Raw genomic sequence first — 27,990 nt, 5'->3', positions numbered from 1 at the left:
CACTCTAGCAAATCTAAGTAGTACAATACTGAGACAAACACCTTGTGAAAGAAGGAGAATGAAGTAAGTATCAGATTTTACTGTGATCCCCAATTCCAAGCACACTCCAGTGAATCCAAGCATCATGCTTCTACCCATGGACATAGGATCTAGCTCATCTCCATGGTCGAAGGCATCAGGACCACCCCCGTACCATGCCAGCCCCCATGCACTCAGAATCAATACTTTTTCAGCAAAAGATTAGTCTCTGTGGACAGAGTCTCCAGACCTGATCGTTCAGACCCAGTCATAGTGTCTACCCCAGGGGCTGCTGGTGCTAGGCTGATTGATACCCATAGATCCAGTATCAAGGCCTAACCATCTGGACTCATATCTCAGGCCTGCCATTGTGGATGCAAGTTACAACTCTATTTTTTTAACCCAAGCATCATATCTGCCCCAGTGGATCCAGGCTCCAGGTCCACTGCCATTGACCCATGCACCAGGCCCGCCTATCTGCTGACATCCTGGATCATCCTGCCCACAGACCCAACCAGATGGCTCTCTCAGAATCTTTTGTCAGGCTTACTGGTGAAGGACTTTTCCTGCCAAAGGCAGCCAATGAAGACTTAAAAGAGGTGCCCACTACTTCAAATGTGCAGACACCAATGCACAGCAACAGAATTACAAAGGATTATGAAAACATGGCACTAAAAAAGGAACAGAATAAAGCACCAAAAAACAACCCTACAGAAATTGAGATCTTTGACCTACCTGACAAAAATTAAAACTAATCATCTTAAAGAGGCTAGTGAGCTATGAGAACACAGCTAATCAACTAAACAAAACCTTTTCCAACCACAGTGGTACAAAAGTATGTCAATAATCAAGGGAAAATTAGGAATTCATAAGTATGTGGAGATTAAACAGCATAGTCTTGAGCAACTCGTATGCCAAAAAAATCAAAAGGAAAGGGAAAAAATATCGTGAGACAAATAAAAATGGAAATGGAATGCAGCAAAATAGTTCTAAGAGAGAAGTGATTAATGCCTATGGTAAGAATAAAATACCAATAAATACATTTAACCAAGTAGGTAAAATACCTTTACACTGAAAACTTTAAGACTTTGATGAAAGAAATTGAAGAAGACAGAAATAAATGGAAAACTATCTCATGTTCATGGACTGAAAAAAATTAATGTTGTTAAAATGCCCATGCTATCCAAAGACATCTACAGATGCAATGCAATCTATATCCAAACTATGACTTTTCAATATCTTTTTTTAATGCTTTGTAGTTTTCAGTATATATGTCCTTCACATCCTTTGTTAGTTTTTTTTTATATATTTTATTGTTTTGGCTGCAATTGAAAAAGAAATTTGTTTATCCATTTCTTTTTCTGAAGTTTCATTGTTGGTACATAGGAATACAATGGATTTTTGTGCATTGATTTTGTGTCCTGCAAATTTACTGTATTTGTTTACTGTTTGTAATAGTATATACATATCACATATCATAGAAACATACATTTGAAACCTATATAGTCTTATCAACAAATGTCACTATAATAAATATAATTTTAAAATGGCATTTTTTTATAGAAATTAAAAAAAAAAACTCTTCTAAAATTTCTATGGAGCCACAAAAGACCTCAAATAACTAAAATAATCTTCATCAAAAGTACAAAGCTCCTGGCTGGTGTAGCTCAGTGGATTGAGCGCGGGCTGTGGAACCAAAGTGTCACAGGTTCGATTCCCAGTCAGGGCACATGCCTGGGTTGCAGGCCACGGTCCCTAGCAACTGCACATTCATGTTTCTCTCTCTCTCTCTTCTCCCTCCCTTCCTTCTCTAAAAAATAAATAATAATAAAATCTTTTGAAAGAAAGTACAAAGCTGGAGGTATCACAATACCTGATTTCAAAATAAACTACAAAGGTATAGTAATCAAAACATCATGGTATTGATATAAAAACAGACATATGGGCCAGTGAAGTAAAAGAGAGAATCCAGAGTTAACCCACGTATTTATGGTCAATTGATTTCATCCAAGGTTGCTAAAAACACCTGGTGGGAAAATGATAGTCACTTCAATAAATATTGAGAAAGATGGTTATACACATGCAAAAAAATGAAATTGGACCTGTATCTCACTCCATACACAAAAACTAACTCAAAATGTATTAAAGACTTACATGTAAGACCTAAAACTATAAAACTACTAATTAAAAATATAGGGTGAATTCCATAATGTTGGTTCTGGCAATGCTTTAATGGACATGACACACAAAAAAACCCACAGGCAACAAAAAAAAAATAGACACGGGAGGCTATATAAACTACAAAGCTTCTATATGGCAAAGAAAACAATCAACAAAGTAAAATGACAACTTACAGAAGGGGATACTATATTTGCAAATCATATGTCAGGTAGAGCATTAATGTCCAAATTATATAAGAATTATAAAAAACTCTCAACAGAAAGAAAATAATCAAATTATAAAATGAATAAAGCACCTGAAAAGACATTTTTCAAAAAAAGACTTACAAATGGCAATGGCTATCTGAAAAGATGCTCAACATGACTAATTATTAGGGAAATACAAATAAAAACAAAAAGAAATATTATCTTACACCTTTTAGAATGACTATTATACAAAAGACAAATGATCACAAGGGTGGTAAAGATGTTGAAAGAAGAATGATCTCTTTTGCACTGTTGGTAGGAATGTAAATTGGTACATATACTAAGAAAAAGAGTAGGACATTCCTCAATAAATTAAAAATAGAACTAGCATATGATCCAGCATTTCCACTTACGGTTATATAGTAAAGGACATTTTTTTAAATCTTGAAAATAAATGTGCACTTTCATATTTATTGCAGCCTCATTCTCATTTAGCCAACAACTGACTAAGTATCCATCAATGGAAGAATGAAAGAAGAAGGTATGATAAATATATATACAATGAGATTTTATAAACTTTAAATATAAGGGAATACTGTCATTTGCAAGAACATAGATAAATCTGGAAGATACTATGCTAAGTGAAATAAGATAGTACACAAAGACAAATACAGCATGCTTACACTGGTATGTGAAAACCGAAAAATTTGAACTCATGAAAACAGAGTATACATGGTGGTTATCCATGAGTAGAAGGATATGGGAAGTGGGGAGATGTTAGTCAATGAAAACAAAGTTGCAGTTATTTAGGAAGAATAAGTCTAGACATCTTATATATCATAGGATGGCTATGTTAATAATATTGTATTGAATGCTGAAAATATTCTGCAACAGTAGATTTCAGGTGGTCTCATCACAAAATAGTGGGAATTATGTATGCAGATGATAGGTTAATAAGGTTAACTTTAGTAATTATTTTACTATTTGTATATATATCAAACCATCATGTTATATATCTGAAATATAATTTTTATTAAACAATAAACATTTAAAAGCCTAGATGTATATATTTTTAAAAATAGTGCCTTGGCTGGTGTAACTCAGTGGATTGAGCACTTGCCTGTGAACCAAAGGTCGCTGGTTCAATTCCCAGTCAGGGCATATGCCTGGGTTGTGGCCCAGGTCCCCAGTGGGGGATGCTCAAGAGGCAACCACACACTGATGTTTCTCTCCCTCTCTTTCTCCCTCCCTTCCCCTCTGTCTAAAAATAAATGAATATAATCTTTAAAAAAATTAAAGGGTAAAAATAGTGTGCCTGCATAACTTTGGTGTCATTTTAAGTGGAAGTACGGCCTAAAATTGTTTTTAGTTTATATCAAGTTTCCTGAAGCAAGATTCAACAAGACATCAGGCAAAGAATCATACTGAGAGATGGATGATTTGAAAGATAGTAATAAAGAACTGTTAAACATGATAAAAATCAATTTTTTTCCATTTTGTTGAAGTAGAAAGTATAACCCCCTGGGGGAAACATAGGACCCAAACCTTTTTACTTCTTGATTCCAAATAGACTTTGACAATATTAGTTAGAGGACTAACTCAGGGAGAAACTTAGAAAATTAATCATATGTTCATTAGAAAACAAACTCAGGGAACATAGACTCTTCACTAAAGGTTCTAGTAAACCATTAGTCACTTCCAAGTGGTTTAAAATGTATCACACATTTTAATCTAAAAATAAAACTAGTGTGTGCTTCTAATTTTAATATGGTGATTTCCCTAAGGGCCCTGTACACAGCTAAGGAAAATTAAACAAACGAACAAAGACACAAAAAATACTTACAGATTTTAAAGAATTTGGTAGCCTGTTGGAGTTGATAATCTATAATTTTACATTAGAAGATCTCAAGCAGAGGAATAAATAAGATAATGCTTAAGAAGATTGAGGTATATAAATGTATAAATGAATGCAACCAAGAACTGTGTGGGTTAGTTGGTTGCGCGTCCTTCAGCAAAGCGAAAGATCACTGGTTCGATTCCAGGTCAGGGCGCATGCCTCGGTTGCAGGTTCCATCTCCTATTGGGGCGCATTCAAGAGGCAACTGGTGGATGTTTCCCACATTGATACTTCTCTCCATCTCTTTCTTCCTTCGTCTTTCTCTAAAAACAAATAAAATCTTTGAAAAAAAATGAATGCAATATATGTGTCCTTATTTAGCATCAAAAATCTTTGATTTTAAGACCCATATCCTAAGGGGGGGAAAAGACTCTTGTTCCACTCTGGTAAGATTTTTCTGGACGAAATTGCTGAGTATGCAGTTTGGAACAGGAAATATGACCCAAAGAGCTTTGAAATAATAGCAAACATGTATATATTGTACTTAACTCTGTGCCTTGCTGTGTTCTACATATGTTAAAGATATACAAACTTATTTTTCTTCCTTTTCATTTATTTATTTATTTGATTGTTTTTCATGGTCATTTATTCCCCCATACCCTCTTCTACATCCACCCAACCATCCCCCCTTCCCCCCATACCAATGATGTCCATATGCGTATCCCATTAGGTAGATGAACAAATTGAGGCTATTAATACTTTAATACTTTGCTAAAGGTGTGTGAGAGAGGGATAGATTTGTTTTAAGGAATTGGTTCACGCAATTGTGGGAACTGGCAAGTCCAAAACCTGCAAGGCAGGATGAGAGACTCCAGACTAGGGAAGAGCTGATGCTGCAGTGTGCATCCAAATGCAGTATGGAGGCAGAATTCACTCTGCCTTGCGGGACCTCAGTCTCTTTCCCTCATGGCCTCCAAAGCCTCCAGACATTATGGAGGGCACTTTGCTTCACTCAAGAAGTGAAAAAAACATCTTGGGTTTCATCTTGCCTCCATTGAGTTAATCTATCTACCTTTTCAACATCTAGGTACTGTGGCTTAGACAAATTGACACATAGTCAGGATGTAAACCCAAACAGTGCTCATTATAACTTTAAAAAGCTCCAGTTGAAAAGACTAGTGAAGAAATGGTGGCAAGAAAAAACACTGAGTTGGGCAAAAAGTTCATTTAGTTTTTCCCCATAAAATAAAAAACATATTTTTTCACTTTTACCAATAACTTTATTGATGGATATTTTGACTATGTTGGCTATTTCCTGCATGGTATAGCATTGATTATTTTCAATTAATGTTTTTCTTTGATTGCTATCAACTTCAACTTGTTTACCTGACCATAGAGAATCATTCAGTAAGAAATCTCCATCATGAAACTTCGCAAACCACTTTTTCTTTTTCTTTTTTTCTTTTTGGTAAAAAAGAAAGAAACTATTTATTCATAAGTTATATAGGTTTGGAGTCATGGCCAAATGTCACTGTAAAATCTCAAAGTCCCTTGAAACATCCACAGACACACATAGTCCTTCCTCCTCCCTTTTGTCCAGCCAGGCCAGATAGGGGTACTATCTCTCAGGGGGGAAAAAAAAGAAGTCCATAGCTCAGCTTGGCTTCTAGTTCCCCCCAGCAATCTGTGCTCAGCTGACAGCACCATTAGCTGTGTCACTGCCACGATCTCCAGTTCTTAATGCAAAACCATGTGGCATCTTCTTTTGGCCCACCAGCAAAAGTATTTTTACCCCTTTCCTTCCTCCATGGTCTCTCCCTTATTATTCCAAACTGTTAAGAGAGAGCTCTGCATGGCTGCCGCATCTTGCTTTGCTGCTTCCTAAACTGTGTGGTCAAGGGAGCCCCCTTTCTGCCCCCAAATCTACATGGTTCTACAAACCACTTTTGACACAGTTGATCAGTCATAGCACCTTCTCTATACACTGCACAAATCTTTCCTTTTTTTGCATTTCAGTTGAATTTTTATCTTTCTTGAGATAATGAAGCATAACATTCCAAACATGTTGTGTATTTTCTTCCATCTTTAATATTAAAATGACTACACAAAATTCACCAATGTTAATACTTTTCTTTAAATGCATGTTGATTTGAGAGCTATCACAATACAATTTAACAAAATTGTTTTAAATGAAATTAAATACAATTAAGTGCTACTAGAGCTATCTTACAGAAAAAACTAAATGAACTTTTTGGCCAACCCAATATTTAGCTCCAAGGAAAATCTATGAAGTGTTCATGCACTTCAGGAAGAGTGAGACTCCCTGTGGCCTCACTCTTCCCACCATGTATTTTCTTCTCTTTTCACAACCCATTCTTCTAGAAGTCTTTTATTTTTATCTTCTCTTCTGAGTTAATGCTACCAAAATGTCCATTGACAATAAATGAAAGCCCACCATTTCAAAATGTTTTTGCTTTCATTATGGGACAGCGAGATAGAATAAGAAAGCACACATAGATTTAGAGTCAGTTTTAATTTCTACTGTAGGTTCTCAAAATATTAATGGCATGTTTGTTTCACCCTGGGTAAGATAACAATTTTACTCTAAGATTTTTTAAAAAAAATCTGTATGGTAGTGTATTAATAACTAACTCATATGAAAGTTTTTTTAATTTAAGTTGAAAAAACTCAGGTAAGGCCCAATTCAGTATATATCACTCAAGTAGGTATCCAATAAATGCTAGTTATTGTTCCCTTGAAGCATATACAATTGCCAAATTATTTCAAAATTTAAAAGAAACAATTTGTACTGATAAAAAATTTTAATGACAGTGACTGGTGGAGATACTTTGTTGAAAGAAGGATTGGTTTTTTCGGTCTTTTCCCCCATTTATCTACATATCTGTCTATCAACTTCCTATCATTTTCTACCTAAGAAGAGGGAGAGAATCTACATTCATATATGTTGATTTCATATCTGAATACTGTACTGTCATGGCATATTTAGTATATATTATTTTATGTGACAATTCAACAAATATAAATTGAGTATATCCTATGTGTCAGGCATAGCATATGTATATGTTCCATAGCCTTTTGTAGTACAATAGATAGTTTTTACACAAAATATTTAAATATTTCACCCTGATTGGTGTGGCTCAGTGGGTTGAGTACCGTTCCACAAACCAAACAGTTGCCAGTTTGGTTCCTGGTCAAGGCACATGCCTGGGTTGCAGACCAGGACCCCAGTTGGGGACATGTGAGAGGCAACCTATTGATGTTTCACACATCGCTGTTTCTCTCCCTTTATTTCTCCCTCCCTTCCTCTATAAAAATAAATAAATAAGATAATATTTAAAAGAATTAAATATTTTATCCATATCATACAAATGAAAATACGAAAGATGATTAGAACCCATGACTATCTGCTCCCTGTGGCCTCACTCTTCCCACCATGGAGCTTCCGGTAACACTCAACCAGTCTACATAGATCCGATGCGGGAGAGGTGACACCAGGACTGAGGTGGTCAGACAGGTTTGCTGATCCAGTCAGCTCTCACACAAACTATTTCTGAATTTCTTTTATTGATTTGCTTCCTTCACTCTGAGTGGTAACATTAGGATACTATTTATTTGCCAGGGTACCAATATTAGGTATATCATATTCTGAACACAAATGGAGTTCATTTTAAATAGTAGCACTGCTGTGATAAAAGATTATTGTTGTTACCTGATTCACTAGCCATGCAGATTAATAAAATAAATCTCCCAAAAGCCCAGACTATTAATACTGAAGAACTCATATGTGAACAGATGGACCAGATTTGGCAGTTTTTTTTCCCCACAGTCTTTAAAAAACATATCCTGACAGAATTTGTGCAACCCTGCCATATTCCACTTCAGCCAGACTTGTTTTAGCTAATCAAGCTTTCCAAAAACCTAAAAGTGTTACTCAGAACCTAAAGTAAACAGAATATTTTTATAGCATAAATGGTATGTAAGACAGTGGTCACATGTACCATGTACATAATCCCTATTAGCACAACATACTTCAAACACAGGCAAGTGCATGGTTCAGTACTGATTACTCTAAGTTCTGTTGTTTTAACAATAACAATAATAATTTCAGTCAAATAACATTTCCACTGCATTATGCATTATGAGTGGGGTTGTACATGGTCCTACTCATCGATACTCAAAATTTACTGTTCTTGGTCACTAAATATGTCTAGTCAGTAGGTAAGGCATAACATATGATGCAGGTGTCAAAGAGAGACTTGAAGAAATTATGAGGAACTTCTTAAACTGTCTTCTCAGAGCTTCTCACTAAAAAATTAATTATCTTTATTGAGTATAAGAGCAATATGCACTGCACTTGGCAAAGCAATTTAAATATAGTATCCCATTTAATCCTCACGACTACATTGAACTGTTGGTATTTCTATACCCAGTTACAGATTAGGATAACAAAGTTTAGAAAGTTTAAGTAACTCACTATTATCAAAGAGTGCTTGTTAGAGCCAGGATTTGAATTCATTTTCTCTAAATATAAGCCCAAGCTCTAATTCACTAAACTACACTGTCTCTATCAGTAAGAGTAGAAAATGGATTAAAAGGGATGTTTATAGTGTCAGATACGGTCTACTAGGATTTGTGCTACCCTGTTATTTAATACACAAGCATATTACACTGGAAACATTATTTTCATTCTGCAATCAAGAAAATTAAGTTTCAAATAGGCTTAAGTAATATATACATTTTAGTGAATGTTGTTAACAGGCAATGAGGCCAGGGTCCAAAACCAGGTCCATTATTTTCTTAACATTTCAACATCTTTTTGGCCCAACTACTTATCCAAAACTAAGGCCAAAACAAGAGAGGTGCTTTTGATTTCTCTTCCTTACTTTCTACAGCCAAATAAAACCTAAACACTCTCGATTTTAACTTCTAAAGAAGTACAAATTCCACTTTACCTTCCCCAACCCTTTATCCACTGTACTGTTTTAGCATCTACTTGTCTCTGACCAGAAAATGTCCATTTGTCAACAGTGTGGTTGGTATTTGTTGAACTTCTTATTTATGACTGTCTGCCTGTCCAACCATTACAAATCCCTATTCCTCAACATTCGTCAACATTCAGTTGACCCAAATGTTGGCTGTATCTCATGACTCAGGTCATTTGTCTAGAATATCAAGCATCTGTAAAAGATGGGGTGCTCTAAATTACTCAGTGATCATGCCCATTATTAACTTCAAAATTCATGAGTAGAAATGTTCTAGTTACTTTGGGTAAATGAGGTGGACTTACAAGACATGGTAAACAGGAAAGGGGGGCAGTTCATAAGACATTGGCCAATGTCTCCATTTCCCTTGGAGTTTGAAAGACACACTAGTAAAACAAGTTTTGTGGTGAACTGGACAATGCAAGTAACGCAGTTCATCAGGCAGGCAGACTCAGACTTTAAATTCCATTGTGGCCTAGTGACTAGAGTGGGTTCAGAGTCCAAACTGCAGAAGCATACAGATATTTGGTCACAGCATTACAATAGAATCCTCACTGCACACGTGCGTGTTCTGACATGCATTGCTAAACAGCTTTCAGAGAACACACGCTGAGACTGCAGGATGGACTGGTGTCCTCTAAACTACATGAATACCTTCGTTTGTCACTACCTTTCTAAAAACACGGTTTTTGCCTGATTAAAGAAACAGGTTTTTTATTTATATTTTAATCTACAGTATATTTTAACTGCTGAAATTTATATTCTGCCATGTTTATTGGCAATTAGTATTTAATCTTTTACAAACGACTTCACCTTGCCCATTTTTTAATCAAGTCATTTGTCATTGTTTTGTGTGTGTGTGTAATTAATTTATAAGGTCTTATCTAGTAAGGATATTAATTATCTGATTGATTTGTTACAAAAATTTAATTTTAGCTTATTTTTTTGTTTTGTTTTTCTCCTTTGACTTGCATTTCTGAAGCTTCTGAATCAGGCTGATTTCAACCCCCTTTTCAGAATTTTTACTGAAGTCAATCTGGTCCTGTTACACCCAGATGGTGACTCTTCACACCTTTGGATTTCATTCCTCTCTTAAGACCAATGATGTCTGGTCCTGGCTGGTGTGGCTCAGTGGACTGAAAACCAAAGGGTTTCTGGTTGGATTCCCAGTCAGGGCACTTGCCTGGTTTGCCGGCCAGGTCAGCTCCCCAGTAGGGAGCATGTGAGAGGCAACCACTCCCTGATATTTCTTTCCCTCTCTTCCTCCCTTCCTCTCTGCCTAAAATAAATAAAATCTTTTCTTTTTTTAAAAAAAGATCAATGCTATCTCAGCAAACTGCACAAGTGAAGGAGTAGGGGTTTTGGGGTAAATTTCTCAAAAGAAATCACAATTGAGTTGCCTTTTCAATACTTTCTTTTTTGTTTGAAAAATAAAGGTGCTATTTAGCTACAGGGAAAACTAAAACTAGTTATTTATATGAATTCTAACAGGAGCAAAAGGAAATTTTATGTCTAATTTCATGTATTACTTTCAGTAATTTAATTTAGAGCCTAACATAATTGACACCCTAATTCTTCTGGAAGGTTTTACAAAAATTATAATAATATTAAAATATTTAATGAGTATGAAAAAATTATATATGTATAGCCCTATATAAAATAAAGAAATAAAAATGTAAATAAATAATTATGTTTACAATATATAACATACATATGTTAATATGTAATTTCATATATAAGCTTAGAATTATACTTTTCCAACATCTTATTCTTTGCTACACCTCTACTTTCTGACAAATTGTTTAGAGACTTCAGTGTCAGCCTTATAAGTCTGTTTTGCTTTATTCTCCCTCCCAGTGATCAAGCCCTGTCTTCTCTATCTCTTTAAACATTCCTCACAGCTTCTTGTCAGAACCTGAGTAGTCCAGGTCACTTGTGCTGCCTGGTTACTTCCACATCTTCCAAATTCCATTCCCTCCTGCTTTGATAATAAGACCTATCTTCTTCAAATAATTCTGATCAGGCTAGTGATCTTTTATATAAAAAGCCTGTGTGGTTCTCTCATGACTTTAGGATAGAATCTAAACATTTCAAAGTGATTATAAGAACTTCAGAAACTTGCCCTATTTTCTCCAGCATAATTTTGCCCTATATTCTTTTCTGGACTTCACATCCCAAGCACACAGTGCATCTTTCATTTTCTCAAATATGCCATTATTTTTCTTATTTTGTTTTTTCCATAATTAAAAAATTAAATAAAAGAACTTTAAGAGAATAATTTGAACATGAACAGTTTATTTGTGAGGTGATTCCAGAAAGCCAAAACAGTTAATGAGCCACTTACTGTCAGGAGCACCTGCCTGACCAGGGCTCTGTGTCCTGGGCAACTGTGTTGTAGGAACTCTGAGTATTCTCAACTGAGTGGAGAAGGGCTGCAAATTTTACTCACCGCATCTTGTCCTCATCTTTGTGAGCTGCTCACAGGGCTCCCTGGCAACTCCAGCTTGTCCTGATAGTGGGCCAAACCAGGGCTGACTTATATACTAAGCAGAGTCTGCAGGCCATGATGCTTTTAGAGGCTTCCAAAATAAGTTTTAACTTCTTTTAAGGAAATAATAAAAATTTAATATAATACAATATGGATTATACTTGTTTTTACACTGACATAGTCATAAAATATAATGTTTAGTATTCTTTTATGGAGAAATGGGCCCATGAACACGAATTAGCCTAGGGTCCACAGAGGTCAAAATACTTCCCTAGGATAAATATGCTCCTGCAGCCAGAATGCCTTCAGGCAGAAAATCATGGATGTGAAAAGTAGAACATTATAGCATCTGCTACAGGAATTGTTGAAATTTTTGTTTGTGAAACACTCTATGTCATGCAGTCCACACCCTACCGCTGCAATAGTCCCCAATATACACTATCACAAATTCTTCTGATAAACTCTCTGAATTCCCCCAATCCAAGTTTAAAAGTCGCTGCATCTAGGAAATGTTCTCTGAATCATACATCTGAATTAAATGTAATTTGTATACACTTTGATACCTCCTAACATTTCCTCCATTGCCTTGCTTTTCCCATAGAAATTTCATCTTAATTGCGTTCCTCCTCTATTAGATTGCACGTCCTGTAGGTAAGGTCCATGTTTGCATATACATGCATAATGGAGGCACAGTGTATGGCACATTAAAGGTAGTCAATGAATAGTAGATAATTTGAACGGATTAGTAGTCATAATTTCTTTTTAAATTGCTCAGTGTGATGACACATTCATTTAAGAAGATTGTACAGTATCATGTTATGTCAAGTTGGCTGAAACTGAACATTGTTCCCTAATCATATTGCCTGGATACTTCTGGGTCCGAGTTAGCCAAAGAAGGAAAGTGCATGCTATTCGATAGAAGTGAAACCATCACTCTCAAAGGTTGTCACAAGCAGCCACAGTGACAGAAAGGGATGCCCAGCTCTTCCTTACCCTCTCCTGTTTCATATTCTGCTTATCTTTTTGACTGCCTGCCAGACTAACCGACAGAGGACTCAAGGCCTCCATTAAGGGCTTGGCTGTAATCCTGCCGCAGTGCTGACTACACACAAGGAACAGCTTCCCCAGAGGTGGGGATTTCAATAGACTTTTGAGGGAGGTCCCTCTTCTCAGTACCTCTCTGGTGTCCAAATGTACTTGGCTTTTTTGATTTCCCTGCAAGTTTCAACTTGCCTTAGACACTCTGGATATCACCTCTTTCTCTGATTTTCTGTCTCCCAATTTTCAGATCTCTGCTGCTCAGGTTTTCCCATATTTGTTACATGTAGTTCCTGTAAGAAATCCACTATTTCCATAAAATGTGTAATGGATCTGTTTTTATCCCCTGAGCTCTTAGAGAGGCAGCACAGTATTTAATTCATGGATGTACCACAAGATGTTAAACTATCCCCATATTGTCATATATTTAGTTGGTTCTCACCTTTTTAAACTTAACACTGTAATGAAGAATCTTTCTTATAAATATTCATTAACATCTCTGCATATTTTTCAGTGTTGATTTTGATATGTATTTTAGGCTGAAGGATCTTTACTTTTTATGTGCCTTATTTTTTCAGAGGCTATTTTTGAAAAGGAATTGGAAAAATTGTTTATGTTCTGTTTGTACAAATATCATGCAATAGGATGTCATTGTGAACATTTTCTATTGCTTTAGCTGAAGCAATTCTCTAATTGTTTAAAGAATTAAACAATTCAGCAGCAACTATTCCCTCAGTCCAGAGCAAGGTACTGGACCACTGTCATTGGACCTACTAAGAATGTAATAGAAAATGATTTTGTCACAAGTAACAAACTTTGTATTTAAAGACATAAAATGTGTCTCTTATATCTTTATGAGGTGGAGCAGACTTGGCTTAAATAATTCTCTTAGATAAATTTGTCCTCTGAGCCTCCCTGCTGCCATGAAGAACATGAAGGGTTACAGGATAGTGAGTGGAGTCTTCCCACTCACCTCAAATCTAGAGAAAGGACTTTTCAGAAGGCCACATGAAGAATTTTATATTGATTGGCTGAAGTCCTTCAGTGAGAAAGGTGACAGGAAACAAAAGCTAAAATTAATGCTAAGTAGCCCACATCTAAAAGACTGAGACTGCAGCTTGGGGCTAGAAAGGCCTCTAGTAGCAGAAGAGCAAAGGCGGCTGCACTGGAGAGAAGTTATGCATGGCAGACAAAAGTAAGACCCACGAACCTAACATGGGTCACTTTCTAGAAAGCCAGCCAGGAATCATGTCAGAGGAACTGTGCCCAGGAGAGTCACCTAAAGGTATGACAGAGCTCCAACAGAAAGGCATGTATTAAACAGATTACAGGATGCCAAAAACTGAGGCCTCGAAAAAGGCAAACCAGAAAAAATCTAGCTCTCCCAGAAATTTCAGTTGGGTGTTTCTAGTGAGAAAATCTCTGAAAAATACATAGAATTCATTAGAGAAAAAGTCCCCTTTCAAATCTACTATTTGCAGTAGGTACCAATACCGTAGCAAATATACAGTAAAATAAGACCATTTAGTCCTGTATATAATCTTTTCTGTTCTGCTCACAGCTATAAAGCCAGGTTGAAAACCACAGCTAGAGAATGGCACAGAAGTACATGGAAAAAGGGTGTCAACTGCAAATAGAGAAAAACAAAAAATGAAAAGAGGTTGACTAGGCCCTTCTTCCACCCTTACAGGCTCCTGAGACTCAAACTACACCAAACTGAGGAGGTGAGAAGATACAACTTCAACAGATGTTCAGGGTTTTCTTATTAAACTCCATTGTGTATTATAGCAGCTAAACAGTAACTGTTTATGTGGCTAAAATGATCAAAGTAAGTTTAAATATATGAGAATGATCATGAAATTATAGCATACTGAGATTTCACCTAACATGCAAAGAAAAATAAGTCTTGAGATTTAGATTTAAAACAAAAAATACTGCTTTTTAAGCACCATCAGCTCATGGCACCTCCCGCTGCCACCCTGAGTCACTGACTGTGCAGCTCCATTGCCGGGCTGGCTACCTGTGCTGGCCATCGATTTTGGAGTTATTACAACATGGCAGACATTGACAACAAAGAACAGTCTGAACTTGATCAAGATTTAAATGATGCTGAAGAAGTAGAAGAAACTGGTGAAGAAACAAAAATCAAAGCACGTCAGCTGACTGTTCAGATGATGCAAAATCCTCATATTCTTGCTGCCCTCCAAGAAAGGCTTAATGGTCTGGTAGAAACACCAACAGGATACATTGAAAGCTCAGCTAAGGTGTTTTTAAAGATGAGCTAATGCTCTCAAAAACCTTCAAGTTAAATGTGTACAGATGGAAACCAAGTTCTATGAGGAAGTCCGTGATCTTCAAGGAAAGTATGCTGTTCTCTACCAGTCTTTATTTGATAAGTGATTGAGATCATTAACACAATTTATGAACCTATGGAAGAAGAATGTGAAAGGAAACCAGATGAGGAAGATGGAATTTTGGAGAAACTGAAAGAAAAGGCCAAGATTGAAGATGAGAAAAAGGATGAAGGAAAACAAGAGCCCAAGGGAATCCCTCAGTTTTGGTTGACTATTTTTGAGAATGTTGACTTGCTCAGTGATATAGTTCGGGAACATGATGAGCCTATAGTGAAGCACTTGAAAGATACTGAAGTGAAGTTCTCAGATGCTGGCCGGACTATGAGCCTTGTTTTAGAATTTCACTTTGAACCCAATGAATATTTCACAAACGAAGTGTTGACAAAGACATATAGGATGAGGTCAGAACCAGTTGATTCTGATCCTTTTTCTTTTGATGGACCAGAAATTATGGGTTGTACCGGGCACCAGATAGATTGGCAAAAAGGGAAGAATGTTATTTTGAAAACCATTAGAAAGAAGCAGAAACACAAGGGATGTGGGACAGTTCATACAGTGACCAAAACAGTTTCTGACAATTCTTTAATTTTTTTTGCCCTCCTGAAGTTCCTAAGAGTGGTGATCTGGATGCTGCTGCTGAAGCTAAGCTTGCTGCAGACTTTGACACTGACTACTTCTTATGTGAGTGTATAATCCCAAGATCAGTGTTGTACTTTACTGGAGAAGCTATTGAAGAAGATGGTGGTGATTATAATGAAGAAAGTAAAGAAGCAGATGAGGTAGGGGATGAAAAAGATGAACATGATCCAGACCATGACTCAAAGGATCAAAACCCAACAGAGTGCAAGCATCAGTAAAGCAGGATGTATGTGGCCTTGAGAATAACCTGCACTGTAATAGCCTAAATGCTAGTATTATTTACTTACAGCCTTATATTTTTGTATTTTGGTAGACTCAGCAATTTTTGTAAAGGAAAGGAATTGATATTTTAAAGACAATTTTGTTCTACCTTGTGTTTTAACTTTAGTTTTTCTGCTAGATATGTTGAATGCACAAATTCTTTCACATTTTCATTCATTGCTACATAGTTTGGTTCTTCTAGGTTATTTTTATCATGTAATCATTAGATTACAGCTGTGAAAATAAAAATATAACTATTAAAAAAACCAAAAATATAAAATAAAAAAATACTATTTGACATTCTGAAATTTCAACATAATGGCTACAGTTGATTTTAGTATTTTTTAAAAAGCATATAGCCTGATGTTCACAGCTATACATGTGCATGCTGCTCCTTAAACTATTTAAAATAATAGAATTCACCAAAAGAAGAAACAGAAAACAGAGTTTCCTAAGTCATGTGAAAAATCTTATTTTTACATAATTGCTTCATTTATGTTTTTAAATATACATAATACTCTTTTAAATTTGTGAACTATTTCTAAAAGTTATCTATAATAATTTCCCATGTAATTTTTTAGCTAAAAAATAAATCTTTATTCCACTTATATGCTAAATGGGTAATACAGAATGTAAGCTATGCTGTGAGAACAAAATATAAATATGCAAAATGTTATAAATGTCCACCTAAAAAATAATGTGATCAATATTATTGTTGTGCACTGACAAAGAGATATTTTACTTTTGTTTTAAACAAAATTATATGCAATGACCATCAACATAATGTGCCAAAAAGTATGCATTTCAAAATGAAATACTTATCCATTTCTTGATAAAGAAAATGACTTCTCATTTCTATGAAGAAATGCATTGTATGTGAAGGGCATCATAAATTTTAAAAAAATATTCATGAATAAATGATATTATTGAACACCTAAAGAAGTAGAAAGGGGATTGGTCATAGAAGCTATTGGACTTAATCTAGTTTACTTACATAGTAGCTGTTGGTCTTTGGCAAGTCATTTAATCTTTCTCTATATGGCACCTTACCAGAAAAACAAAATCAAAAACAAAAAGGAGTCAGAGATTGGTATAGAGTTTTAAAAATCCATTCACATAATATCTATTCCACTCTACTCCTGTTCAAGTACTATATTATTTTATATACTTTTCAGGTTTAAAATATAAAGTTTATGTAGGTTTAGTGGTATTTCTAAAGCTACATAGAAAGTTAGAGGTATAGTCAGGTTTTCTGAATATTCTTGTTGTACAACCTTGCCTCCCCACCTCCACCCAAAATTCAATGGCATGAAAGAACAACTATTTTGTTACCTCACAGTTTGGTGTAATGACTAGCATCAACTGTTTCACATGGTATCAGTGCTTCAATCACCTGGGGCCAATTGGGCTGGAAAATTAGAGATGGCTCTCTTATATGCAGAGCTGATCTTGTCTTCTGATCAGCCATTCAACTGGGGCAGTGAAGCAGAATGTCTACACATTGTTTCTTCATATGGCTTGAGCTTTTCATGACATAGTGGTTGATTTTCATGACATAGTGGTTGTTTTTCATGACATAGTGGTTGTTTTTCAAGAGGAAGACTCACAAAAGCAAGAGTTCCAAAAGACCAAGAAGGAAGCAACAAGGTCTTTTTATGATCTAGCCCTAGAAGTCAAGCACTGTCATTTCAACTATGTTTTATGCTTACAGAGGACCAGACTTGATTTAGAGTGGAAGGAAGCAAAGACATGAATACTTAGAGACTGAGGTCGCTGTAGGGAAGTCTTGCAGACTAGCTACCACATCGAATATGAAGGCACTGCATCAAATTACTTTTGTTTAGTAGTATCTGATCCAATTGTTTCAAACTGGGTTGATAAATATAAAATGGAAAAACAATTAATGACTCATTAAAGTAGAATAATTTATCTTTGTCTATTATACTAGCAGAACACTTTAACCATATGATGCGTTCATAGGACTCTAAAGCAAATTATCTGTTTGCACATCTACTTATCCCCTTACTGAAAACTAATTATATCTAAAACAGAGAGTAAGAATATAAATTTCAATATTAATTTTACCTATGTTGAAATCCTGACTTCATCAATTACTGGATGTATAACACTGACATAGTAAAGGATAATGTTACAAAACTTCAATATACTTGTTAGTAAAATATAGTAATAATAAATGATTATAAAGTAGCTACTGCTCTGCTGGTTGTGAGAATTAAATAATATAGTGCTTTGAGAATGCTTAGTATGAAAACTGAAAGGTAGTAATTTATTAAATAGAAGGTAGCTACTTTTATTATAGCCATAGCCAGAAAACATTTAAATGGAGCAAATATAGTTTTTAGACTATACACTGAGGAAGCAAAAAAATAAACTATTTTCTCTATGTGAAATGGAATTTGATTTTATTTCAAGGCTCCATTCTACAAGGGATAGTTTTATCTCAATCAGTGCAAGGATATTTCAATAAATATATGCTCTTCCTACCTTTCCCTAAGGCAAAGTGTGGGGCAGACTGTGGGGCAGAGTTCTGTCCAAAATGGAGGTATGGGTAGAAACCCTTTGCTTCCTTGAACAACCAGAAGGAGGATAATAACCAATCTAAAATCAATAAACAACCAGAAGTGCCAAAAAATCAAACCGCATGGAACTCTGACAACCACAGAATTAAAGAAACAGCGAACCAGAACAACTAGAAGGGTAAGATGCACAGGCAGAGAGAACCCTCAGTGAAGCAGAAGACCTCATGGGCAGTTTTAATAGGAAACTGAGACTCAGAGCTACAGCAGGAGTTGCCAGGGTGAGAGAAACTCCCAGTCTCACACGAGGGTTATTTGGAAAGTGGGCTAGAGCCGAGCAGGCAAGTTGCACTGTTCCCTCCCTGATCCCTCCCCCACAGACAGTGCTGCAGTGCAGCAAGGAAGGTTGCCCTGCCCTGGTGAATACCTAAGGCCCTGCCCCCTTACAACTTAATAAGTGCACCGAGACAAAGAAATAAGGCCTAAATGAAAGAACAGAGCTAAACTCCAGAAAAAAAGCTAAGTGACAAGGAGATAGCCAATCTATCTGATGGAAGGTTCAAAGCCCTGGTAATCAAAATGCTCACAGAACTGATTGAGCTCGGTTAAAAAACGAGGGAACAAATGAAGGATATCCAAAGCGAAATAAAGCCAAATATTCAAGGGACCAAGAGTGACAGGATGAAGACCAGGACACAAAGCAACAATTTGGAACAAAAGGAAGAAATAAACATCCAACCAGAACAGACTGAAGAAACAAGAATTCAGAAAAATTAAGAGAGGCTGAGGAATCTCTGGGGCAACGTGAAACATTCTAATATCTGAATTATAGGGGTGTCAGAAGGAAAAGAACAACAGTAAGAAATTGAAAACTTATTTGAACAAAAAACTTCCCCAATCTGGAGGAGGAAATAGACTTTCCAGGAAGTCCAGGAAACCAATAGAGTCCCAAAGAAATTGGCCCAAGGAGTAACACACCGAAGCACATCATAATTACATTAGCCAAGATCAAAGGTAAGGAGAGAATCTTAAAAGCAGCAAGAGGAAAGAAGAGAGTTACCTACAAAGGAATGCTCCTAAACCTATCAGCTGATTTCTCAAAAGAAATCTTGCAGGCAAGAATGGGCTGGAAAGAAGTAGTTGAAGTCATGAAAGGCAAGGGCCTATATCCAAGATTACTCTATCCAGCAAAGCTATCATTTAGAATGGAAGGGCAGATAAAATGCTTCCCAGATAAGGTCAAGGTAAAGGAGTTCTTCATCACCAAGCCCTCATTAAATGAAATGTTAAAGGGACTTATCTAAGAAATTGAAGAAGATAAAAAAATATGAACAGTAAAATGACAACAAACTCACAGCTGTCAACAAATGAACCTAAAAATTAAAAACAATAAAAACAAAAACTAAGCAAACAACTAGAACAGGAACAGAATCAGAGAAATGGACATCACATGGAGGGTTTTCAGTGGGGAGGGAAGGGGAAGAATAAGAGGGAAAAGGTATAAAGGAATAAAAAGCATAATTGGCAAGTACAAAATAGACAGGGAGAGGTCAAATGGCATAGAAAATAGAGCATTCAAAGAACTTATATGTACAACCCATGGACATGAACTAAGTGGGTAATGCTAGAGGTTTAGAGGATACAGGGTGGAGTGGGAATAATGGGTGAAAATTAGGAAAACTATAATAGCATAATCAATAAAATATACTTTAAAAAAGAGTGTGGGACAAACAAGAAAATCTCAGATAACCTCACGGTTATTAGAGAGCAGAGACATCTAAGCTACATGTTCCTGAATAGGTTTTGAGAATATTGGTAGATTCCCAGTTTTTCTGGCCCCTAACTTCATTGTACCTGCACCAAAGATCCTTAAGTTTTACCAGTTACCTTGTGATCTTGGATGGATTTGGAAACATCAAATATTTCCCATGTGCTACAGAAGATTCAGGAAGTAGCATAGAGAATAAACTGGACCAGGAGAGGCCTTGTGTTTAGGTTCAGGAATTGCAATAATTCTCAGACCTGAAGGAAGGAATTTTAGTAGATGACAGTGTGGCCATGCGTCTGAAGGCTGGAGGGCCTCCTCTGCCCAACCCGCCCCACTCCTTGAGCTTGCCAGAGCCACAGGCACAATCCTGAGAATGGAGTGATAAGGCAAAAAACAAAACTGACAGAGATTAGACTTAGATGCCAAAAATAATTTTCATTGACTTACAGAGAGAATAATATTTTTTTTCTACATGGATTTCTTGCTTTTGCTTGCATTTGTACCAGTTGCATATGGACCCAAAGGAAATGTAAGTACAAATATTTTCCACATTTTTAAAAGCAGAACAAATCATAGGTTTTATATCAGATATGCAAACCTATCACAGCTTATCATAAAATCAATTTAAAGAATTATTCTCATTGTTAGATAAATTGGCTATGGTTATAGTTGGGAATGTATTAAATCCAACACTATGAAATTATTTCTATGTGTAACTTTATCAAAATCTATGTTGTTTCATCTGTGTTTTTACTATTACTGTTGTTTTGAGATGGACTCATTGAATTATCAGAAAACAGAGTAAAATGATAGGGTGTGAGTCAGCATATGTAGGCAATAATTACACTCAGGATATCAAAACTTTTTAGAAGCTATAGAGATCTTCCTGACAGTTGTTCAAAAGGCCATTTGCAAGTATGAAGGACAGCAATATTCACTTCTAATAAGTTTGCATTTGTCCAGCCATGACATGGGACTTAATATCTCAAAACAATTGTACCACTGTGACTTAATATATCATTTTCTCTTGTTTTCCAAGTAGTATGGTGTTACATTTATATGGTGCCATGTCAAACTTTATAAATCAACCTCTGAGACAAAGGATAAATAGTCGCAAAACAAAAAGCATGAGGACAAAGGCTTGAGCTCACAAGTCACAGTTCACTGAGCAGCCTTCCCAAAATCATCTATCTCAGCCTTTGTCAGCGACTTGTCCAGAACGTGCTGCATTTTGCATCTTTCCTTTCACCAAACTCACCCAGGCTGATGACATGCAATCAAAACTGCAGAAGCAAATCAATGAATGTCTTACTCTCTACGGTCTTTGTTGACTTGCCCGGTGATTGGTGACAGTGGATTCAGCAACTTAAGGACAGCGTGGCACGGCCAAACCAAATGTGTCTTTGTTTTTGTTTCATTGCTCATGGAACAGGAAGGAGCAGCATGATTATTTCTAAGTTACTATGAAGAGTATTTTGTTGGGATATTGTACAAAACTGCACCCCTTCCAGTCACTTTGTAATTAATTCTTAAGAAATGGTGGAGGAAAACCTTGACATTCTCATGCAAACATAAAATCACCTTGAAAACTTCTGACTTGATGTGGCAATAACATGACCAGCATACCTGGCCTACAGTGGGAGAACGGGGTAGGGCTCAAAGTGTGCTGTTCATGGTGCATTCATATGCATCTTCGGCCACTGAGATAAAAGAAAGTCCATACAAATTAAAATTTCAGGATTCCACAAAAAGAAATAGTCTGAGATCCCTTCACATATTTGCTGTCAACTTTGTTTCATCCCTTAGTGATCAAGGAATACTCTGTACCTTAGAACTAGTGTCTAAAGATAAGTCAGATGTAATTTTTATCTTTGTTACTTTGGAGGTAAGGTATTCTATTTTTTTCTTTCCTTTGTTCAGGATATTTTCTTTACTTTGATTTTCTATGGTTTAAAACTGACATGTCAAGTTGTAGTTTTAGGGGCACCTATCATGCTTGGTGTTCTCTGAAATTTCTGGATCTGCAGTTTGGTGCCTGACTTTAATTTGGAGAAATTCTCAGTCATTATTGTTTCAAGTGTTTCTTCAATTTCTTCCCTCTTTCTTTTTTCCTCTGATATTCCCATTACACATATGTTGCACCTTTTGTAATTATCCCCCAATCCTTGGTTCTTGTGTTCTGTTTTTTTTTGTCTTTGTTTTTGTTCTTGTCCAGTTTTTCCAGTCTTTGCCCAGTTTTTTCCAGTCTTTGTCTTTGTTTTTAGTTCTGTAAGGACTCTATTGAGACATGTAATTGTGCAGTTGTAAAAAATGTTAATGTATGTGTAAACTGTTTAGTAATTGTGCATGGTTCACCCTAAGTACAGATTCAAACATTTTTAAAAACAAAAATCTTAAATAGGTGGGCACTAGGTGAAAATTACTGTTAAAATTTAGGATTCTCTTTTTAGTAGGAAGACTAGGCAAGCCATAATCTGAACATACTGGTGCTATAGCAAGATTTCCTATTTTTTGCACAAGGATGTCATTTTATAAAGGATACTATATTTTGCCCAGCACTTTCAAATAAAACCCACCTTAGCTACTAAGAAAGAAATGAAAATTTGATAGTTATAATGCATTCTTGAACCCTGAATGAATTAGTGAATGTATACCAGTTTTTCAATTACCTTCTTCTTGCAAGTCAATGCAGAGTGCACATTCACTCACTAAACATGAATTGTACAAGGGATGACAAAAGTAGGTTTACAACTGTTTGTATGGAAAAGGTCACACAGGTCATGATTATTACAGTAGTTTTATTCACTTTGTGTTTTGTGTACTCACAACTAAAATCTACTCTTGCCCACCCTTGTATTCTTAGCACTTGCAAATTATTTTTCTATCTTAGTGTCAGAAGAACATGTTTCCAAGCCAATATTACAAAGTTGTTGCCTTTTAGGTTTTATTGCAATGTGAAATATACCTTTAATAAAATATACCTAAAATAAATCTTTAATTATCAAGTGAAGAAGTTAATAAAAAATAATAATATCATAAGAAAAAGTTGTATTCAGAGAATGACTGCAGTAAAACATCTAGAAAGAAATGTTTCACCGACCACTGACTTCTTGCCATTACTAGGAATTATCTCCTGGCAATTTCTCTCTTCTCTATCCCTCTTCCCTCTGAGTTATCAGGCTAAATACTTGATTTTAATGGTAACCCCTTATCTTAAGCAGTCAGTATAGTGCAGTTAAAATAACTGTGTGGCATGGGCACATATTTGGATTCAGGTACAGTTGTGGAAATCATCACTTAAAGTCTCTTCCCAGCTTCTTTGCCATTTTTCATCCTCATCTAGAAACAATTCTCAACCCTAATTCTTCATTTATTCATTTATCTAACAAATATTTATTAAGTCCACAATGTGTGACAAACCCTGTAATGACATTAACCAAATACACGTGGCTGTAGTCTTATGAAGCTTAAAATAAAGTGATAAATTTGGATGTTTATAAAGTAATTAAAATTTTGATGAGTAATATAAAGTATACATACATAGAGAAAGAGAGAAAGTATAACAGAGTATGAGTCTCAAGGGAGACAAGAAATGGTATTTTCCTAGACCAACATTGTAGGGAGGTGAGAAACAAGTAGGCAGAGGGGAGATTTGAAATATAATTTGGAAATAGAACTGACGGAACATAAATGGACATTTTAGAATGGGCACAGCAGGAGGGACAAATATGGATTAAGGTTTTTGTCACTAGGCTGAGGAGGAAATGTGTTGGCAAATGTTAAAAATCCACATTTGTACATGCTATGTCTGAGACACCGGAGGTGTGTCTGAAGTGGGTATTCAGAACTGAGATAACTGGGAGATATTTGACTATTCAAAGCTAATGTATAGGAGAGATCCTAGATTGCAGATAGAATTTTGCAGTCACTGTTGTGGAAACTGACACCATGAGACTGGATGATGTCACTCTTGGAAAGTGTCAGAACAAGATACTTTCAGAAAACAAGCAGCATCCGGACTGCGCAAACGTAAGGCAGATGACGAGAAGGCTTCACAGGAGCTATAAAAATGAATGAGACACAGGACTCCTAGAAGTCCAGCAAATGATGTGTCAGGGGAAGAGGAGACTGATCACTCTGGTCAAATACCATCAATAGGAAATGAGATACAGAGTAAGTTGCATCCATTAGAAATGGTAACAAGGAAAATTATGCTGACGTGGGGGTAGGTTTTTTCATTAAAATGATAAAAGATAAAGAGGAGGTAACAGCAACCAAATTGATCTTTTAAATATACACATTATATTAATTATTCTCTGGCTTTAAAAACATGGTAGCTTTCCATTACACAAGAAATGAAATATTACCTCTCTGTCATGGCCTCCCCAAATTCATCCTCACCATTGTCTTATCCTTAAAATGCTTCTCACTGATTTTTTCACATCTCAATAAAACAAGAAATTTTTACTATGTTAAGGCCTTTGAAATGGCTTTTCCTCCCTTAAAAACAAAATCTTCACACTTTTATTTCAGAGAGTTTATCTCCTTATTGATTTTCAACAGCTCTTTAATATATGTGTAGTAGATTTTCCAAGTATATTTTAGAGACATTATATTTTCAAAATGCAAACATTTTCTGAAACCTTTTAGACACCAATAGAAAAGTGAAAAAGAAAAACAGATTCTGCCAATTCATAAAAACTAATTGGCTAAAGGCAAAGTATTATATTTTAAATATACAAATGAGACCATAACAAAGTTAGCTTAATTTTTTTTTCTGTGGGTTTCCATTGTAATTGGAAGAACATCTCACCACAGGCTAAAAGGCCCTGGTATTCTAGCCCCTTCCTATGTCTCTCTACTCACCTTTTACCCCTTTTCCTCTTGCTTTCTCCTCTCCAGCTGCAGTGACCTTCTCTGGGTTCTTAAAACACACCAAGCTCACATCTGTTTTTCTCTTTGAATTTAATGCTCCTAATTAACTTCTTTGTCACTCAGGTCTCAGCTAAAAGGACACTTCCTCAAATGCTACCTTATTCTTTTTCTTAGAGCTTGCCTTCACTCTTCTAATGACATATTTGATTGTTGGTCACCCCTCCAGAATGAACTTTCATGGGGGCAAGGTCTCTGCTCACTACTGTAGTCTGAAAATAAAGCGCAGTGCTAAGGCCACAGCTGTTTTCTTGAATGAATTAATTAATAGATGAAGGCAAAAAGTACCTAAGGGGCTTGTGGCTTAAATGAAAGAACTTTTGTTTGTTTTCATTTATAAAGTAAGAGATGTTTGAGTTTTTCAGTACTGCTGGGAAACAGACTATACATATGAGGGCAGGTCATATATATAAATATAAGAGAGAAAGGAAAATTGACTGAATGAAATCTCTGGGAGATTTAAAACATAACACTATTCTCTACAGCAGCCTATACTTTCTATTTCATATAAGCTACTCATACTTGCTTTAAGATGATGATTTTTTTAAGCCCTGTGGTAACAGTTTCAAGATAACAATTGCATTTTGAAATATACTATTCTTGGGAGGAAAAGAACTCAACAAAAACTGGTGCTTGAAAATGAGGTCAATAAGAAAGACAATTTCTGAATCCTTCACTCACACTAATATACGTCATTCAGCATGAGGCAAGTGGGACCAAGGCAATACCACAGGAACTCCAGAGAAAATTATTTCTCCAATTTACAAGAGCTAAAGGACGTAGGTATATTATTTCCTTTGTTGACTTTCTGTACCTCTCCTATCAAAACACTTTCAACAGTCTCTTGACTATGCTATAGCTGAATTGCATTTCTTAAAGACCGCCAAATGACCCAAGATTTCAATGAACACTCACTGATTGCACTCTACTTCATTAAGTGTGCTAATCATCGACAGGGGTAGTTAAAAACATGAAGCATAAAGTTAAAAACACAAACTGTATGTATTTTCAAATGGTTGCCTAACTTCAGTTTTTCTTTTTATTCCATGAACCTAGAATTATTCTTTAAAAATATATGTTGAATCAAAGTAACACATTGATTTCTACCATCCATTGCCTAAAACACTTCCCTGATTTACTGGGGTTGTCTGACCACGGGCTCCACAGGCTCTCCTTGGTCTGGCTCTTTCTTTTTTCTTCTTCTTTACCCACTCCTCCTCACAATGTGTATCTTATGTTCTAGACATGGTAAACTGCTTGCATATTTTTAAATAAACCATGTATTCATGCTTATGAGACTTTTCATACATGTTCTCACTTCCTGAAAATTATAAAATGTCATTTTTTCTTATAATAATTGTAATTATTCAATTGTGTTTGTAGACTGATATCTCTGCCTTCACCCTCACCTGGCATTTTAGCAGGCCTTCACCTCAGTATGGAAATTCTCACACTGAAATGATCACATTTTACCTTAATTGTTGATAGACTTCCCTGAAGAGGCACACATTAAGGTGGATTTTGGAGAAAAAACAGACTTAGGTATGAAATGATTCCACAAAGTGTTAGGTGAATCATTTGAACAAATTAATAGACTTTCTCCATTTCTTCATCTGAATAGTGGAATTAATAATCATGAAGTCATTAATTTGATGCCTTCATTGATCACAAAACATGGCATATAAAAGGCACGTAAAAAGAACTCAATCTGTATTAGTCCCAGTTCCTTTACTCCCCATGGATGTGCAAGCTGTTAGATAACAGTGAGTCTGCCATATGTTTCTCTGTGTTCCAACAGTTGACATAGCATTAGAACATCACAGTTCTCAATAAGTGTTATAGATAATGAAGTATTGTGAAGGTACAAAGTGTGGTCAGGCATGGAAATTTTGCATGATATTGTCACGACAGGCCTCAAAATATATTGCTTCATTATAGACACATATAGTATCTCAACGTAGAGACTCCACCTTTATTTTCACTACTTGTAAATAATTTTCCTCATGATTTATTCTAAAGGATTTGATTATATATTTTCTTCCCAAAAGACTCTTAAACAAGGTTAAACAGACTATTACCAGTCAAGATAAATATCTTAATTTTAGAGTCAGTATCTTTTTTAATAGATATGCTATAAACACTATAAAAAGTTAATAGAAAATATATAAGTAATGTTGAAATTAAGTGGTGTCTCTGTATTGTCTTTGAGAAGTATATCATCACAGACTACTTCAGTCAATATTGTCAAAGCATCAGTGTGTAATGGAAAGCATGTTAGTACCAAGGAAAAAACCTTTGCAGTCTGTTTCTTATAGAGACAGGTCATTTGGGTTCTAGATGCAAATTGGCTACATTCTTGTTCTGTGACTTGGGGCAAGTCTCTAAGGCTCTTCCTAACTGAACTATCCTCAGCAAAATAATGAGACTAACACCTCTATTTTGGCTACCACATTGTCTTATTATTAGACTCAAATGTGATAATAAAAATAAATGAAGTTTTAATCTTGAAAAGAATGTACAAATTTAAAGAACTTTAAGTCCTAGTAAAAGTAGCAAACGAGAGGTACCAAAGCAGTGGTTAATGGAACTATTTTTACTGAGAATGAAAGCAGGCTAGAAAAAAAGCATTTACAGCTACTTTGGCTATTTTTGAACAGGCTAGAGAATACTGTTTCTAAAAAGTGCTAAGTGACTGTATGTTAAATGTGAGATTAATAAGAAAGAAATACACTTAAAAAGAAAGAGATTG

The 27,990-nt window shown here is 35.7% G+C and overlaps 1 pseudogene; it reads left to right on the top strand.

Moving 5' to 3' along the window:
• The first annotated feature begins 14,789 nt into the window (after positions 1–14,789).
• LOC123816546 lies at positions 14,790–15,961 on the top strand (annotated as a pseudogene).
• The last annotated feature ends 12,029 nt before the right edge of the window (positions 15,962–27,990 follow it).

Source organism: Phyllostomus hastatus, unplaced genomic scaffold (genome assembly GCF_019186645.2).
Source record: "Phyllostomus hastatus isolate PE091 unplaced genomic scaffold, TTU_PhHast_1.1 phas_contig_209, whole genome shotgun sequence".
In the NCBI taxonomy this organism is placed as follows: domain Eukaryota; kingdom Metazoa; phylum Chordata; class Mammalia; order Chiroptera; family Phyllostomidae; genus Phyllostomus; species Phyllostomus hastatus.
This window is presented reverse-complemented; position numbering and strand designations above follow the sequence as displayed.